This window comes from Carcharhinus amblyrhynchos, chromosome 15, assembly GCF_965287045.1.
Source record: "Carcharhinus amblyrhynchos chromosome 15, sCarAmb.v2.hapA, whole genome shotgun sequence".
Classification (NCBI taxonomy): Eukaryota; Metazoa; Chordata; class Chondrichthyes; order Carcharhiniformes; family Carcharhinidae; genus Carcharhinus; species Carcharhinus amblyrhynchos.
The window spans coordinates 65,238,616-65,255,796 of NC_137338.1; the positions used below are offsets into that span (position 1 = coordinate 65,238,616).

The following is a 17,181-nucleotide window of genomic DNA, read 5'->3' on the forward strand; positions in this document are numbered from 1 at the left end:
GTCTTCATCTTAGAGATGGTTTGAAACACATTTCAGCTATAAAGGCAGAGATAGAGCAATTTACCATATCCCCTCCTCTTTTGCTAGCCTTTGATCCCAGTTGCCCTTTATCTTGAAATACCTATAAAACCTTCCCTAATCCCAGTGTAGACATGTTAGCCTCCTCCCCCTGCGCCTGATTGGCGAGTCTCAATCACAGCCTCCTCCAGCTCCCTGCAGCTGATCAGAGCTTGGTTTACATGAACGAAGGAAGCAGGCAGATATGTCCCCCTCCTGCTAACTTGCTCTCACAGACCAGAAGGGGAGAGTGCGGTTATCATCTGGTCAAATTAGCATGGAGCGATTTCCCAGCGCAAAGTTTAAACAAAGAAGCTGATAGATCTCTGTGTATGTGTTTGTGTGGGGGTACAGTGAATGGATTTAACCCTCCCCCTTGTGCCAAGTTTTTTTTAAATTGTTGACTGCAGACTTCTCCGTGCACTGTGGATAATGGGATTCTGAAGATGAAGCAGGTACGATCATTCTAACCAACTGTGGCACAACTCTTTGGCCTGTTTGAAAGCTTTGCCATTTGATTTTTTTTTTTGCCTTGCCACTGAAGCACTTTTTTTCTTGCAGAACAGTGAACATTGCTGCGAGTTGAATGGAATCACTGGTCTAAGTCTCTGTTAGTTAATTAGTGGGCAGCCAGTAGGAAGTCTGGCAAGTTTTTTTTTACTCTGTTGTGTTGTCTGGACCCTTTGATCACTTGTGTGTGGCGAATGGACGTGCGGTGTCTCCAGGGTAACCCATGCTTGTAGGTTGGTGGGAACAGAAAAGATTCTTCAGTGGACAAAGAGCAGTTCGTTAGCATACTTGATTTTAAACAGCAGATCTGTGCCGTCGCTTTACTCCATTTTAAATGGAGGCATGAGTCCTAAACTGATAGTTTATTTTGCAAGGTCCAACTTTCTTTCAACTCTATTTCAGAGCTGGGATGATTTGGAGCATTAACTTCTTATTTCAAACGTACAAATCATAAATCTCAGCGTAGCCAGCCAGACATTGAAAAGTTAACCACAGTACAACTCTGTGCTCAGAAATTCCTGTATTATTTCTTCGGGAGACATTCGGAGCCTACGATCCAGCCGTGCTGTAACTGATTAAGATGACTTAGGTTACTTAAGACCACGTTGGCCGCATTCTGTGAGAATTAAATGGCACTTACTCCGTAGCAATGATCCATTGTCGCACTTTCTCCTTCAGACTGGATCTAACAGGAGTGCGATTTGCAATCATTCAAATTCAGCATACCTCGCCTGTATTGGAGTTAATTATCTATTTTGTTGTCTGGAGTCACAGATGGGTGTTTCATCCAGTCTGTCGCAATTAACAGCCCGCACGAAATGATTGGGAAAGATAGCTTGGTAGGTGCATGTGTTTAGATTTGACTTGTTTAAGGGGAGCGAAACAAGTTGAAACTGCACCTCCTTTCACCCCATCTTTTCAAACTGGTCTTATTCCAATTTAGGCAGTTTGATATGATTTCTGAGTGACTGGACGAAGTCTTCCCTAAAGGGTCCGGCACTCTTGTATGTGATTCTCTGGGTAACCTGCAGAGGTCAGGCAATGGAAAGAGCAGCAGCGTGTGAACGATCATTCCCCCAGTTTCCCCCGCCACAGATAACCCCATCTGTAAACTGGAGCTTATCTCTGTTTGAGTTCACTATAAAGAGGGACGGGGAAAAACATATCAGAAGAATTTACAGAGTTTAGAATGGCTTGCAATGGAGAGAGGCAGATCCATCCATAAAGTTCACTTTATATGAAATCAGAATATACTTTGATAAATATCCTCGCCCACAGAGAGACTTATTTGCTAGCAGACCGAGGTGTATTTCTGAATCGATCCTTTGTTCATCTATCAGCTTTCATTGGATCCAAAATTATACTGGTGGAGCTAAAGACAGCTGTGGCTCATTCAAAGAACAAAGAAAATTACAGCACAGGAACAGGCCCTTAGGCCCTCCAAGCCTGCACTGATCATGCTGCCCAACTTAACTAAAACCCCCTATCCTTCCGGGAACCATATCCCTCTATTCCCATTCTATTCACATACTTGTCACGACACTCTTCAAAGTCACTCCCATATCCACTTCCACTACAGGTTCCAGGCACCCACCACTTATGCAAAATATCTGCCTCATACATCTCCTTTAAACCTTGCCCCTCGCACCTTAAACCTGCGCCGCCTAGTAATTCACTCTTCCATCCTGGGAAAGAGCTTCTGACTATCCACTTTGTCCATGCCTCTCATAATCTTGTAGACTTCTATCAGGTTGCCCCTCAACTGCCGTCATTTCATTCAGAACAAACCAAGTTCCTCCAACTTCTCATAGCTAATGCCCTCTGTACCAGGCAACATCCTGGTAAATCTTCTCTGTACCCTCTCCAAAGCCTCCACATCCTTCTGATAGTGTGGCAACCAGAATTGAACACTGTATTTCAAGTATGGCCTAACTAAGTTTCTATAAAGCTGCAACATGACTTGCCAATTCTTAAACTCAGTGTCTTGACTGATGAAGGCAAGCATGCCGTATGCCTTCTTGACTACCTTCTCCACATGCATTGCCGCTTTCAGTGACCTGTGTATCTGTACCTCTAGATCCCTTTGCCTATCAATATTCTTAAAGGTTCTGTAATTTACTGTATATTTTCTATCTGTATTAGGCCTTCCAAAATGCAATACCTCACATCTGTCTGGATTAAACTCCATCTGTCATCTCTCCACCCAAGTCTCTAACTGATCTATATCCTGCTGTATTGTCTGATGGTCCTCATCACTATCTGCAAATCCATCAACCTTTGTGTCATCTGCAAACTTATTTGATAGGAATCCCACAAGCTTTCAGAAATGGTGTTCCTTCATCAGGTGTGTGGAAGGTTCTGATCAGAGAAAGACATATAAAGACACACACAGTTTACAGAATACTGATTAGAATGCAAGTTTTTGCAGGTAACCTGCTATTGAAGTGTTAAAGATGCAGACAATGTGCAGACCTTCTTTGACTGAGCCAGTTTTGTATCCACCTTGCGAGCTCACCTCTGATCCCATATGATTTCACCTTCTGCAGCAGGCTGCCACGAGGGACTTTGTCAAAGGCCCTACTGAAGTCCATGTAGACAACATCCACTGCCCTACCCTCCTCAATCATTTTTGTCACTTCCTTGAAAAACTCGATCAAGTTAGTGAGACACGACCTCCCCTAATCGATGGCACTTTCACACCAAAGTCTCCAGCCTCCTAGTATGGCACAGTGGTTAGCACTGTTGCCTCAGCGCCAGGATCCAGGTTCGATTCCTGGCTTAGATCACCGTCTGTGTGGAGTCTGCATGTTCTCCCCTTGTCTGCGTGGGTTTCCTCCAGGTGTTCAGGTTTCTTCCCACAGTCTGAAAGATGTGCTGGTTAGGTGCGTTGGCCATGCTAAATTCTCCCTCAGTACACCTAAACAGGCACTGGCATGTGGCAACTAGGGGATATTCACAGTAACTTCATTGCAGTGTTAGCGCAAGCCTGCTTGTGACACTCATAAATAAAGTTTAAAGCTTTACCCCAGAGACTTGAACACGTAATCCAGGCTGACACTCTGGTATCACACTGAGGGAGTGCTGCGCTGGCCGAGGTGCTATCTTTCAGTTGAGACATTAACTCAAGTTTCCATCTGTCCTTTTGGGTGGATGTCAAAAAATCCCACATCACAATTCAAAGAAGAGCAAGTGTTTCTTCCAGTGTCCTATTCAATGTTTATCCCTCAACCTTAATTGCTAAACACATTTTTGTTTTGCAGAAATATACTTTATTTGTAAAATATCTGAAAGAACATTCAAAATGTTTCAAAATAGCCATCTCACACAGTGCAACAATATTCAGGTTCTCTGTATGCAGCCAGTTGCACTCAGAGGTGCTTCAATCCAGTCAAAGAAACATTACAGACATTTCAGAATGGTAATTCAAATGCTGCAAAGATATCTAAGTTGTCTACACAGATCAAGTTGCATTTTCGAGGTGCTTTAATGCAATTGTGACACATGTTATACATTCAGTGAATGTATACACTGTATACATTCACTGTGAGTCATCCAGCCCGAGGGGATTCTTTACAATTCCCAGTCCCTCAGTTCACAACGGCTAAAAGGTCTTAGACAGCGACCTTCCCCCATTGAGCCTCTGCAGCGGCTGCACCCAAACTTTAGTTCAGCACAAATCTGCTCATTATCAAATTGCTGATTGTGGGCGTTTGTGCACAAATTGACTGTCTTCTTTTTTCCTACATTACAACTCTGACTGCACTTCAGAAAAATACTTCAATAACTGCAAATTGCTTTGGAACGTGCTGAGGCTGTGAAAGATGTAACTGTGATAAATGTAAGCTCTTTATATATGCAGACAGCTATCCTCATCAATACACAGCTTTGTCGGTTGCTCCTCTCTAGGAGGGAAAGATATCAATGCAAGAATAAGTCTCCACTGAACTTGTGCAGGATTCAACACAGACCTGGTATATTCTGATGAGCAGTGTTTTTAACTGGGGTTGGAGGAGGGAAAGGGCTGACAAACTGCTTCCCAAAACATTGAATTTCTAACCTTGACAAGCCTGGAAAGTGGGTTGCAGGTCACTTTGGTGTGAGGTACCCAATTTCATCCTACAGTTCCTTTTCTGGATATTCCTGTCCAATTTTTGATCTGCCCTCAGTGATTCCATTTCTACAAACACACAGCCATCTTTTTTCTCCCTTTCCTCAGTTGCAAATAATAGGTTTTGTCTCCAATGAAATGATCTTTCAATCCGAACCCCTTGCAAAAAAGATCGTTTACTTGTGGAGCAATGAACAGTTTACAAAAACTTTGCCCTCGGGTTTTTATTTTCGCGCTGGAGTAGGGATTTCCTGCATAGTTTCATTCATAAGCACACAGTGGGAAAGGAATCGAACCTGACACATTCTCAATGCTGCAATCTGTTGAGAGCTGAAACACAAGTCAGCAACTGTCCTGGCTTTCCCTGTTTTTGAGTGAAGGCTGTGAGGTATTCAGTGCAGGCTTAGCAGGACATAGCGACAGACAAAGATTGCCAACTACAGGCATTGTAAAGAAATCAGCACACAGCCTGTGTAAGCTTTAATTTATCTTTTGGATGCAGTGTTGAGCCAAAGTACCTTCTGCTCCCTCAGGTGGATGTAAAAGATCCCATGGCACTATTTTGAAGAACAGGGGAGTTATTCTCAGTGTCCTGGCTGATGTTTTTGCCTTGATCTAAAGCTGCTTATCTGCTTGTTATTACATTGCTGTTTGTGAGAACTTGTGCACAAATGGGCTGTCAATTTTCTTGCTTTACAATAGTGACTACCCTTCAAAAATATTTAATTGACAATAAAGCGCTCGAGGTGTGCTAAACACTAGAATCCCTACAGTGCAGAAAGAGGCCATCTGAAAGAGCATTGCATAGAGGCGGTCCCATCCCCAGTGGGGAGGCAATGGCCTAGTGGTATTATTGCTACACTATTAATCCAGAACTCAGCTAATGTTCTGGGGACCCGTGTTTGAATCCCACCACAGCAGATGGTGGAATTTGAATCAATTTTAAAAAATCTGGAATTAAGATTCCACTGATCACCATGAAACCAATGTTGATTGTCAGAAATATCTTTTGGGGACATAAATCTGTCGTCCTTATCTGGTCTGGCCTACATGTGACTCCAGAGGGACATAACTAGGAGCAGGAGTCGGCCATCTGATCCCTCGAGCTTGCACTGCCATTCAATAAGGTCATGGCTGATTTTTCCGTGGACTCAGCTCCACTTATCCGCCTGCTCACATAGCCCTTAATTCCTTTACTGTTCAACATTTAATGAGGTAGCCTCAACTGCTTCACTGGGCAGGGAATTCCACAGATTCACAACTCTTTTTGTAAAGAAGTTCCTCCTCAACTCAGTCTTAAATCCTGCTCCCCTTTATTTTGAGGTCATGCCCCCTAGTTCTAGTTTCACCCGCAAGTGGAAACAACTTCCCTGCTTCTATTTTATTTATTCCCTTCATAATCTTTTATGTTTCTATAAGATCTCCCCTCATTCTTCTGAATTCCAGTAAGTATAGCCTCAGTCCACTTAATGTCTTCTCATAAGCCAACCTTCTCAACTCTGGAATCAACCTAGTAAATCTCCTCTGCACCCCCTCCAGTGCCAGTATATCCTTTCTCAAGTAAGGAGACCACAGACCAGGTGTGGCCTCACTGGCACCTTATACAGCTGCAATATAACCTTGCTGTTTCTAAGCTCTATCCCTCTAGCAACGAAGGACAGAATTCCATTTACCTTCTTAATTACCTGCTGCACCTGCAAACCACTTGTGATTCCTGCACAAGGACACCCAGGTCCCTCTGCACAGCAGCATGCTGCAATTTTTTACTATTTAAATAATAGTCCATTTTTCTGTTATTCCTACCAAAATGGATGACCTCACATTTACCAACATTGTACTCCATCTGTCAGATCCTCGCCCACTCACTTAGACTATCTATATCCCTTGCATGCTTTGCTCTGTCACTCAACTTGCTGTCATCTGCGAATTTTGACATACTGCACTTGGTCCCCAACTCCAAATTATCTATGTAAATTGTAAACAATGCGGTTCCAACACTGATCCCTGAGGCACATCACGAGTCACTGATCGCCAACCAGAAAAACACCCATTTACCCCCACTCTTTGCTTTCTGTTTGTTAACCAATCCTCTATCCATGCTAATACATTAACCAGAACACCGTGCACATTTATCTTATGCAGCAGCCTTTGGTGCGGCGCCTTGTCAAATGCCTTCTGGAAACCCAGATACACCACATCCACAGGTTCCCCATGCAATGTGATTACCTTTTAACTGCTCTTGGGCAACAAGGGACAGGCAATAATAGGGATGGGGTGGCATGGTGGCACAGTGATTAGCACTGCTGCCTCATAGCTCCAGGAACCTGGGTTCAATTCCCGGCTTGGGTCACTATCTATGTGGAGTTTTCATATTCTTCCCATGTCTGCATGGGTTACCTCCCATGCTCTGGTTTCCTCCCATGGTCCAAAGATGTGCGGATTAGGTGCATTGGCAATGCTAAATTTCCCCTTGGTGTCCTGGGATGCATAGGTTAGGGATTAGCAAGGTAAATATGTGGGGTTATGGGGATGAGGCCAAGGTGAGATTGTTGTCAGTGCAGACTCGATGGACCGAATGGCCTCCTTTTGCATTGTAGGGCTTCCATGATTATATGAAATGCTGGCCAGCCAGCAACACCCAAGTCCCACAAATGAATTTAAAAAATCCTCGTAACCCCACGTGTTTATCATGGCCAATCCACCTAACCTGTACATCTTTGGACTGTGGGAGGAAACCTACTCTCCATAAATGCAAGTCTATTTTCTTTTTAATCTCTTTTTCACTCATCATCACAAATACCCAACTTGCCATAACTCCCAGAAATGTCTCCCTTAACCCCGATTCTGAGCATTTTGTTTTTAATCCATTTACTTGAATTAAAATGGAGCGATTTTCCACTGTGGTCTTTATATTTTTCATGTAATCTAATTTAATTTCCCTCACATGAGCAATCCCAGAGAAAATTCATAGCTAGAATCTCAGGATGTATTGGAAAGCACCAGTTATTGTTTTTGGATGGTTGCCTGGATACAATCATATCCCTATCAGTTAAAGCAGCTGTGCCTTTTCCAGGCACTTGGCTCTTTTTTTGGAAAGTAGAGGGCTGGCTGTCCGTAAACAATGTGCATTTGTTCACTGGGATGTTTCAGAAAACTGACACCTCTTGTTTTCTGAGTCACCAGGACTGCAGAGTGGAAGATTCACAGCAGCCTGATATGTCTGCCTTGCTGTTTGCAGCTGGAATTTACCGGCAGTGTCTATATTCTGGCAAGCCACTTAATACCATTTGATGTGCAAATTAAAACAGTCCTAACTTTATTCTTAGGAGGACCACAGTAATTTTCACTTAAAATACAGGTTTGTTGTGTTTTAAGGAAATTGTTTGAAGAGTGCCCAAGTCTAGTGACTTGATCACAACATGTAGCCTGTCATGGAGTGCAGCATAAATATTCATCCCTCAAGCAACTGACATAAATGGTGGAGTGCTGTCTTTCAATTGTATGCCCTTTCTGGAGGATATAAAAGATCCTAATGTAGAAATATCAATTACTAGGGGACATAAGTTTAAGATAAAAGTGGGAATTTTTAAAGGAGTTGTGAGAGGCAAGTGTTTTACACAGAGTGATAAGTGCCTAGAAGGAGGAGGTAGAAGCAGATACAATAGCAACGTTTAAGAGGCATCTTGATAGATACATGAAGAGAGGGATATGGACTACGTTGAAGCAAAGGGTCTTTAGAAAGGTATCATGTGTTGGCATAGGCTTTGTGGGCCAAAGAGACTGTTCCTGTGCTGTTCTTCCATTTTATGAAGATGAGGGCAATTCTTGCTGACGCCCTTGGAACTATTTCTTCCACATCCAACGAGACAAAACATACATGATCTGGTCATTATTTGATTGCTGCTTGTGGTGGTTGAATATCTTAGAGTCATAGAGGTTTACAGCAAGGATACAGGCCCTTTGGCCCAACTTATCCATGCAACCCAGTTTTTACCACTAAGCTATTCCCAATTGCCTGTGTTCGGCCCATATCCCTCTATACCCATCTTACCCACATAACTGTCTAAATGTTTTTTAAAAGACAAAATTGTACACCTCTACTATGGCCTCTGGCAGTTCACTTCAGACACTCACCATCCTCTGTGTGAAAAGATACTCCTCTGGACCTTTTTGTATCTCTCCCCTCTCACTTTAAATCTATGCCCCCTAGTTTTAAACTTCCCTCCCTTTGGGAAAAGATGTTGACTAGCTAGCTGATCTATACCCATCATTATTTTGTAGACCTAATTGATGGTAATCAACTTCCATTATCTCTTGTTAGGAAACCAAAGGTAGCTTAAGGGATTTATATTTGTACAGGTAAATATTAGAAATAAGGGGCCGGATTCTCTGACTTCATCCGCAGCTGGGATTCTCCAGTCCCATTGAAGTGAATGGAAATTTGGCTGCGTTCTGTTCTCCATTCTCCCTGGCAATGGTGATGGGGTGTGAATGGCTGGAGAATTCTGGCCTTGCTATATTTTTAAGTGGGTTTCATTTCTGTGTAAGGGTAAAGCTATAGTTAGATTCCTGCTGGACAAGAGCCGCCTCTGCCTCCAAAAAACAAGTCATGGGGGGACATAAAATCCCACCCGTAGTCTTTCCAACCATCTCAAATGTCCAGATGCAAAATGCTTCCTATTAGCATTACACGTAGCATCAAAATAAAGTTACAATAATACAGCATTACTGTTTATAGAACATAGAACATAGAACATAGAACATTACAGCGCAGAACAGGCCCTTCGGCCCACGATGTTGCGCCGACCAGTTACAAAAACAATGACCCACTAGCCTATACCAATCCCTTTTCGTCCATAAACCTATCCAGAGATCTCTTAAACGCCCCCAAACTAGACACATTTACAACTGCAGCAGGCAGGGCATTCCAATCCCTCACCACCCGCTGGGTAAAGAACCTACCCCTGACATCCGTCCTGTAGCTACCCCCCCTTAATTTAAAGCCATGCCCCCTCGTGCTAGCTTTCTCCATCCGAGGAAAAAGGCTATCACTATCCACCCTATCTAAACCTCTAATCATCTTATATGTTTCAATAAGATCCCCTCTTAGCCGCCTTCTTTCCAACGAAAACAACCCTAAATCCCTCAGTCTCTCCTCATAGGACCTCCCCACCATACCAGGCAACATCCTAGTAAACCTCCTCTGCACCCTCTCCAACGCCTCCACATCCTTCTTGTAATGCGGGGACCCAGAACTGCACACAGTACTCCAAGTGCGGCCGCACTAGAGTAGTGTACAGTTGCAACATTACACTGCGACTCCTAAATTCAATCCCCCTACCAATAAACGCCAAGACACCGTACGCCTTCTTAACAACCTTATCTACTTGATTCCCAACTTTCAGGGATCTATGTACACACACACCTCTGTTCATCCCTCTGTTCCCTCTGATCCCTCTGTTCATCCACACTATTCAAAGTCCTCCCGTTAGCCCTATACTCGACACATCTGTTGTTCCTACCAAAGTGAATTACCTCACACTTCTCCGCATTAAATTCCATCCGCCACCTCTCGGCCCAGCTCTGCAACCTATCTAAGTCTCCCTGCAGACTATGACACCCTTCCTCACAATCTACCACACCTCCAACTTTGGTGTCATCAGCAAATTTACTAATCCACCCAACTATACCCTCATCCAGATCATTAATAAAAATTACAAACAACAGTGGCCCCAAAACAGATCCCTGAGGCACACCACTCGTAACTGTACTCCATGATGAATATTTACCATCCACCACCACCCTCTGTCTCCTATCTGATAGCCAATTCCTGATCCAACTTCCTAGATTACCCACAATCCCATACATCTGCATTTTCTGCAGAAGCCTACCATGGTGAACCTTATCGAACGCCTTACTAAAATCCATGTATACCACGTCAACTGCCTTGCCCCCATCCACCTCTTTGGTCACCTTCTCAAAAAACTCAATAAGGTTAGTAAGGCACGACCTACCCGCTACAAAACCATGCTGACTATTTCTAATCAATTCATTACACTCCAAATAGCTATAAATCCTATCCCTAATAATTTTTTCTAAAACCTTGCCCACAACAGAAGTAAGACTCACCGGTCTATAATTCCCGGCAAAGTCTCTGTTCCCCTTCTTAAACAATGGGACAACATTCGCTATCCTCCAATCCTCCGGGACTACACCAGAGACCAATGACGACCTGAAGATCTGAGCCAGAGGCTCTGCAATCACCTCTCTAGCCTCCCAGAGAATCCTAGGGTAGATCCCATCCGGACCAGGGGACTTATCTATTTTCAGCCCCTCAAGAATTTCCAGCACATCCCCTTTATCAACCGTAATACTGTCTATTTTACACCCCTGCAACCCAATGTCCTCCTCAGCTATATTCATGTCCCCCTGCGTGAACACCGAAGAGAAATATTGGTTCAATACTTCTCCAATCTCCTCCGGTTCCACACACAACTTCCCCCTGCTGTCTGTAACGGGCCCTAATCTTGCCCTGACCAACCTTCTGTTCTTGACATACCTATAGAACGCCTTAGGATTCTCCTTAATCCTATCAGCCAAATTCTTCTCATGTCCTCTTTTAGCCCTTCTCAACTCACTCTTCAACTCCCTCCTAGCCAATCTAAAGCTTTCTAGTGCACTATCTGAGCCCTCCAATCTCATCCGAACATAAGCCACCTTTTTCTTTTGAACCATCGACTCAACTCTTTTAGTGCACCACGGTTCCCTAGATCTACCAAATCCACCATGCCTGACAGGGACATACCTATCAAGGACTCGCAGTAGCTGCTCCTTGAAAAAACTCCACATTTCAGACGTTCCCAGTCCCTGTAATCCCCTAATCCAATCCATGCTTCCTAATTCACTCCTGATAGCCTCATAATCGCCCTTACCCCAGCTAAAATTGCTGACCCGAGGTTCATGCCTATCTCTTCCCATCACTAAGGTGAACGTAACCGAATTGTGGTCACTATCACCAAAATGCACACCAACTTCCAAGTCTAGCACCTGGTCTGGCTCATTTCCCAGCACCAAATCCAATATAGCCTCACCTCTAGTTGGCCTGTCTACATACTGAGACAAAAAACCTTCCTGCACGCTTTGTACAAACACTGACCCCTCTAGCGAGCTAGAACTATAGCAACTCCAATCAATATTCGTAAAGTTAAAGTCCCCCATAACAATTACCCTATTACTTTCACTCCTAACCAGGATTGTCTCCGCAATCCTTTCCTCAACCTCTCTAGAACTTTTAGGAGGTCTATAAAAGACTCCCAACAGGGTGACCTCCCCTCTCCTATTTCTAATCTCCGCCCATACTACCTCAACTGACAAGTCCTCATCAAACTTTCTCTCCGACACTGTGATACAGTCCTTGACTAGCAATGCTACCCCACCCCCCCTTCTACCTTCTTCTCTACTCCGACTAAAGCATTTGTACCCCGGAACCTGCAACATCCATTCCTGACCCTGCTCTATCCATGTCTCAGAAATGGCCACAACATCAAAGTCCCAGGTACTGATCCACGCTGCAAGTTCATCCACTTTATTGCGAATACTCCTCGCATTAAAGTACACGCATTTCAAACCCTGCTCCGCCCCACCCCCACTATGCCGTGCCTTGCATTCCCCAACTATGCCCCCCTCACTTTCACCCCCTTTCCTCACTATCCCTCCCCCCCTCCGAATCAGTTTAAACCTTCCTGCATCGCTTTTGCAAATTTACCCCCCAGGATATTGATTCCCCTCTGGTTCAGGTGTAGACCATCCCTCTTATAGAGGTCCCACCTTCCCCAGAATGAGCCCCAATTGCTCAAGTACCTGAACCCCTCCCTCCTGCACCATCCCCTCAGCCACGAGTTCAAACTTTCCCTCTCCCTATTCCTCTCTAAACTATCCCGTGGCACAGGCAAGAGTCCAGATATAACTACTCTTTCTGACTTCGCCTTTAGTTTCCACCCCAACTCCATAAATCTTTGCTTAATATCCCCTTCCCTTAATCTCCCTATGTCATGTGTCCCCACATGAACTATAACTTGGGGTTGATCTCCCTCTCCCCTAAGAGTCCTGAATACTCTGTCCGATACATCCTGGACCCCAGCCCCTGGTAGGCAACACACCAGCCCAGAGTCCCTACCCTTACCTCCAACTCTCCTATCCGTCCCCATAACTGTGGAGTCCCCAATCACGAGGCCCAATCTCTTACCCCTAACCACCTGAGGCTTGCCAATAGGCTCACCCCCAGAGACCTGCTCCCTTTGGCTATCCCCAGTTGATTTCTCCTCAACTGTAGCCTCCAGGACCGAAAACCTATTTTGGAGGGGAACAGCCCCAGGGGATTGTCCCCCCAACTGCTTTTTGCCCCTCTTCCTGGCAGTGACCCAAGACTTATTCCTAGGAGTGACTATCTCCTTATAACTCCTTTCTATGTCCTGCTCCACTTCCCGAATTATACGGAGCTCCTCTAATTCCCCTTCCAGCTCCTTTACACGCTCCTCCAGAAACTGCAATCTAACACACTTCCCACAAGTAAAATCACCTGAAACACTGTGGGAGTCCCTCACTACATACATCCCACAGGAGATGCAGCTTACAGCCTGAACTGCCATCCCTGAATCAATTACCAGCAGAAAAGTAAAAATATAAAAAAAAACTTCCCTCACACTTATAATTAGGTTAGAGGAGGTGGAAGGGTGGGATTCTCTACCAGTGTAGAGAATCGGGAATCCTCTCTGCACTAATTTATAGTGTTAGGGGCACGAGAAAAAATTGGTATTGTGTTATCTAGATTGACATTTAAAAGATACTTAATTGGCAGCATAATATCCTGACATTGTGAAAGGCTCTATATAAATGCAGGTCTTTTCCTTACTAACCTTCAGGTTTACTACATGGCTGTCATACAAAGTGAGGATTTATTTGAAAAACATCAGATCTATTTGATTGCAGAAGCACTTGAAACCAGAATAATGAAAGTCTGTCAGGATTAATAACGAAACAACTAAAACATAGATATGTTGTAAAGATGATTCAGTTCTACATTCATGTGTGGCAGTCAAGCTAGCTGTATGATTTATGGATGGTGTTTGCTCATGACATATAAAAGCTGTTCAATGGATTGCTTCACTAGCTAGCAGCTTCAACAATCAAGAACCACAATCATGTTAACATAGAACATAGAACACTACAGCACAAACAGGCCCTTCGGCCCACAAGTTGCGCCGATCACATCAACACCTACCAACCTACAGACCTATCTATAACCCTCAATCTCATTAAACCCCATATACTCATCCAGAAGTCTTTTAAAAGACCCCAGCGAGTTCGCCTCCACCACCACTGACGGCAGCCGATTCCATTCACTCACCACCCTCTGAGTGAAAAACTTACCCCTAACATCACTTCTGAACTTCCCTCCTTGCACCTTAAATCTGTGTCCTCTCGTAGCAACCATTTCAACCCGGGGAAATAGCCTCTGAGAGTCCACCCTATCTATTCCTCTCAACATTTTGTAAACTTCTATCAGGTCGCCTCTCAACCTTCGTCTCTCCAGGGAAAAGAGTCCCAGCTCCCTCAACCTAACTTCATAAGGCATGCCTCCCAGTCCAGGCAACATCCTTGTAAATCTCCTCTGTACCCTCTCAATAGCTTCTACATCTTTCCTATAGTGAGGCGACCAGAACTGCGCACAAAACTCTAAATGAGGCCGGACAAGGGTCTTATAAAGTTGCAGCATTACCTCCCGACTCCTAAACTCAATCCCTCGATTAATGAAGGCCAGTACACCATACGCCTTCTTGACCACCTCCTCCACCTGCGAGGCCGATTTAAGAGTCCTGTAGACCCGGACCCCTAGATCCTTCTGCTCTTCAACACTACTCAGACTTCTGCCCTTAATAGTGTACTCGTTCATCCCGTTGGTTCTGCCAAAATGGACGACTACACATTTATCCGCGTTGAAGTCCATCTGCCACTTCTCCACCCAGTCCTGCATCCTATCTATGTCCTGCTGCAACTTTTGCCATCCTTCCAGACCATCCACAACACCACCGACCTTAGTTCATTATTAAAAATTCATTATCGATTATGTGAGCATCACTGGCAAGGCCAGCCTTCACTATCCATCCCTGGTGCCCCATGAAGAAGATGGTTACCATCCTCTTGAACACCAATTGCTTCCCTCCCCAAAAATATTCTCGCGGCTTCTCTCTTCGTCCTTTCAGTAATCATGCCAAATTCATGCCTGAATCAGTGTACGCATCACAAATAGGTGGCAAGATCCAGGCCAAGAGTTTTTCATTCACCAATTATCTCAGTCTGCAGTGAATCTCCACCTTAGCCTGGGCACTAAACAATATCCTTATTCACAGGCCAAACACAGCAACTTGGTTTCAAACTCAGGTCAAGCATAAACCCCTACCATCTGTCCATACTTTGGGAATAGTTATTCTCACAAAGTCTATTGGCCGAGAAGAGGAATGACCTTTTCAGAGAAGAGGAATGCTGCCATCAACCCAAAAAAAGATGCTATCATTGTCTTACCCCTTACAATTCACCAATAGACTTGGCACAACCTTGAAATCGTAGACAGATGGCAGTATCAATTAGAAATTAAGCCAAAATAAATGATAGGCTTCTCTGGAGAGATGGCTGTGCCTTTTCAAAGTTTGCAAAATAGTTTCTGATACCCTGATTGTTGGTACACATACTAAATAACACTCAATCAAGATCTCCAAAAGTACATTGTCGTTCAAAATCTGAGGTCTTTTGGCAGCATGCTGGTCGTCTGAAATGAGTATAATTTAATTTAGACTTTAATAAACTTTTTATGCGTTCCATATGTTACATTCTCAACCCATCACGATATTAAGCAATAAATCTGTGGGGAATATTAAGATACATTTCAGGAGACCTAGTTGCCTCAGAGACAAAACAGTATTCGACCAGGGGGCAGACTCTAGTTAAAATTAATGACTCCATTTCTGGGCCAGTGAAAGTCAGTCTTTATTAGATGTAAACAGGGATTGATGGAATATAAAGTATAATTTATAAGCCTGCTCTCAGCCCCATTAGTCTGTAAACTGACAGTGACACGGTTGGTTCGATGATCAGTTGACTCTAGAGTTGAGTGCTATTGATTGTGCATACCTAACGTAGTTGACATGAAAGAACAAGATTGTGCCATGATTGACATTTCTGCCTAACCTCCCTCCATTCATGCAGCTCATCCACTAACTGTGATCTTCAGACTTTTAGCTGTGCTACTCTAAGATTGCTGTCCTCTGTGACTGGCTAAGGTAAATGATCTCTCCTCACCCCGTGATAGTATGAAGTCTTTGATGTGGTTGACCGCATTATTTTTTGTCCCAAGCCCCACCAGTGGGCAGACTGCACTCACCTTGGTTCCCACATTCTTATCAATCTAATTGCAGGCAGAGAATTGCCATCAGTGGCTTGTCTCCCCATTCACACACAGTTACTACTCGGTAACTAGATCACATAGCATGATGTCAAAATAGAGCAGAGAAGTTAAAGCTGCCTCATTTTTAAAATTCTCGTCCTCATTTTCAAATCCTTCCATGTCCTTTCCCCTCCCCGCCTCTGTCATCTCCTCTATCCCTAGATTTGTGATATCACTGCTCCTCTCGTTCCAGTTTCCGGAGTTTCCCCAGTTCCTCTACTGCTGCCGGCTTTACCAAGGTCCTGAGTGTTTCCTGAGTCCCTTCACCTCTCCAACTCACAAGTTTTTGATCATCTGACTTAGTGCCTCCTTATGTGGTTCAGTGTTAACCTATTGTTTTATAATGCCTCTGTGGAGTTCCTTGGTCAGGTTTGATGCATTAAATTTCAGAATCATATGTTGGTTACTGCAGAGAAGAAGTCCATTTGACTCATCATGTCTATACTGGCTCTCTAAAAGGGGAATTCACCTATTGCCGCTTTCCACCTTTTCCCCAGAGCCCCACACCTTCTTCACTTTAAGATAATAACTCCATTCCCTTTTGAATGCCTCAATTGAACCTACCTCCAACACACACCGAGGCTGTCATTCCAGACCACTTCTAACCACTGGCTGCCTGAAAAGAGACCTTCTACCCATGTTGCCATTGCTCCCTTTGCCAATTCCCTTATTCTTCCCACATTCTTGATCCTCCCAACAATGGGAAGAATGTCTTCCTAACCACACTGCCTAGACCTCTCATCATTTAAAAAGTGTGATATAAGTTTAAGTTGTTCTTGGAAAGAGACTACCCTGAGGTGGGGGAGCTGATGGGTATTTGATCTTCTGAGTGCTCATAGAATCGTATATCCACATTATATGATGCTATGACCACTGGAAGAAGGCCATCAAGTCTGCACCAGATCTCCAGCAGGGTATCCCACCCATTCCAAAGCCTCAACCATTTACACTGCTAATCTACACATTTTGCAACGGACACTAATGGACAGTTTAGCATGGTCAATCC

At 44.1% G+C, this 17,181-nt stretch overlaps 1 protein-coding gene across 2 annotated transcripts in view; it reads left to right on the top strand.

Annotated features, from left to right (window-relative positions):
* The first annotated feature begins 244 nt into the window (after positions 1-244).
* The window catches only part of LOC145353376 (E3 ubiquitin-protein ligase Midline-1), a 255,742-nt gene continuing 238,805 nt past the window's right edge, over positions 245-17,181 (top strand). For both annotated transcript variants that reach the window (XM_080204088.1, XM_080204089.1), the window contains exon 1: positions 245-512. The gene's annotated coding sequence lies outside the window, so the exon portion shown is untranslated. The remainder of the gene's footprint in view (positions 513-17,181) is intronic.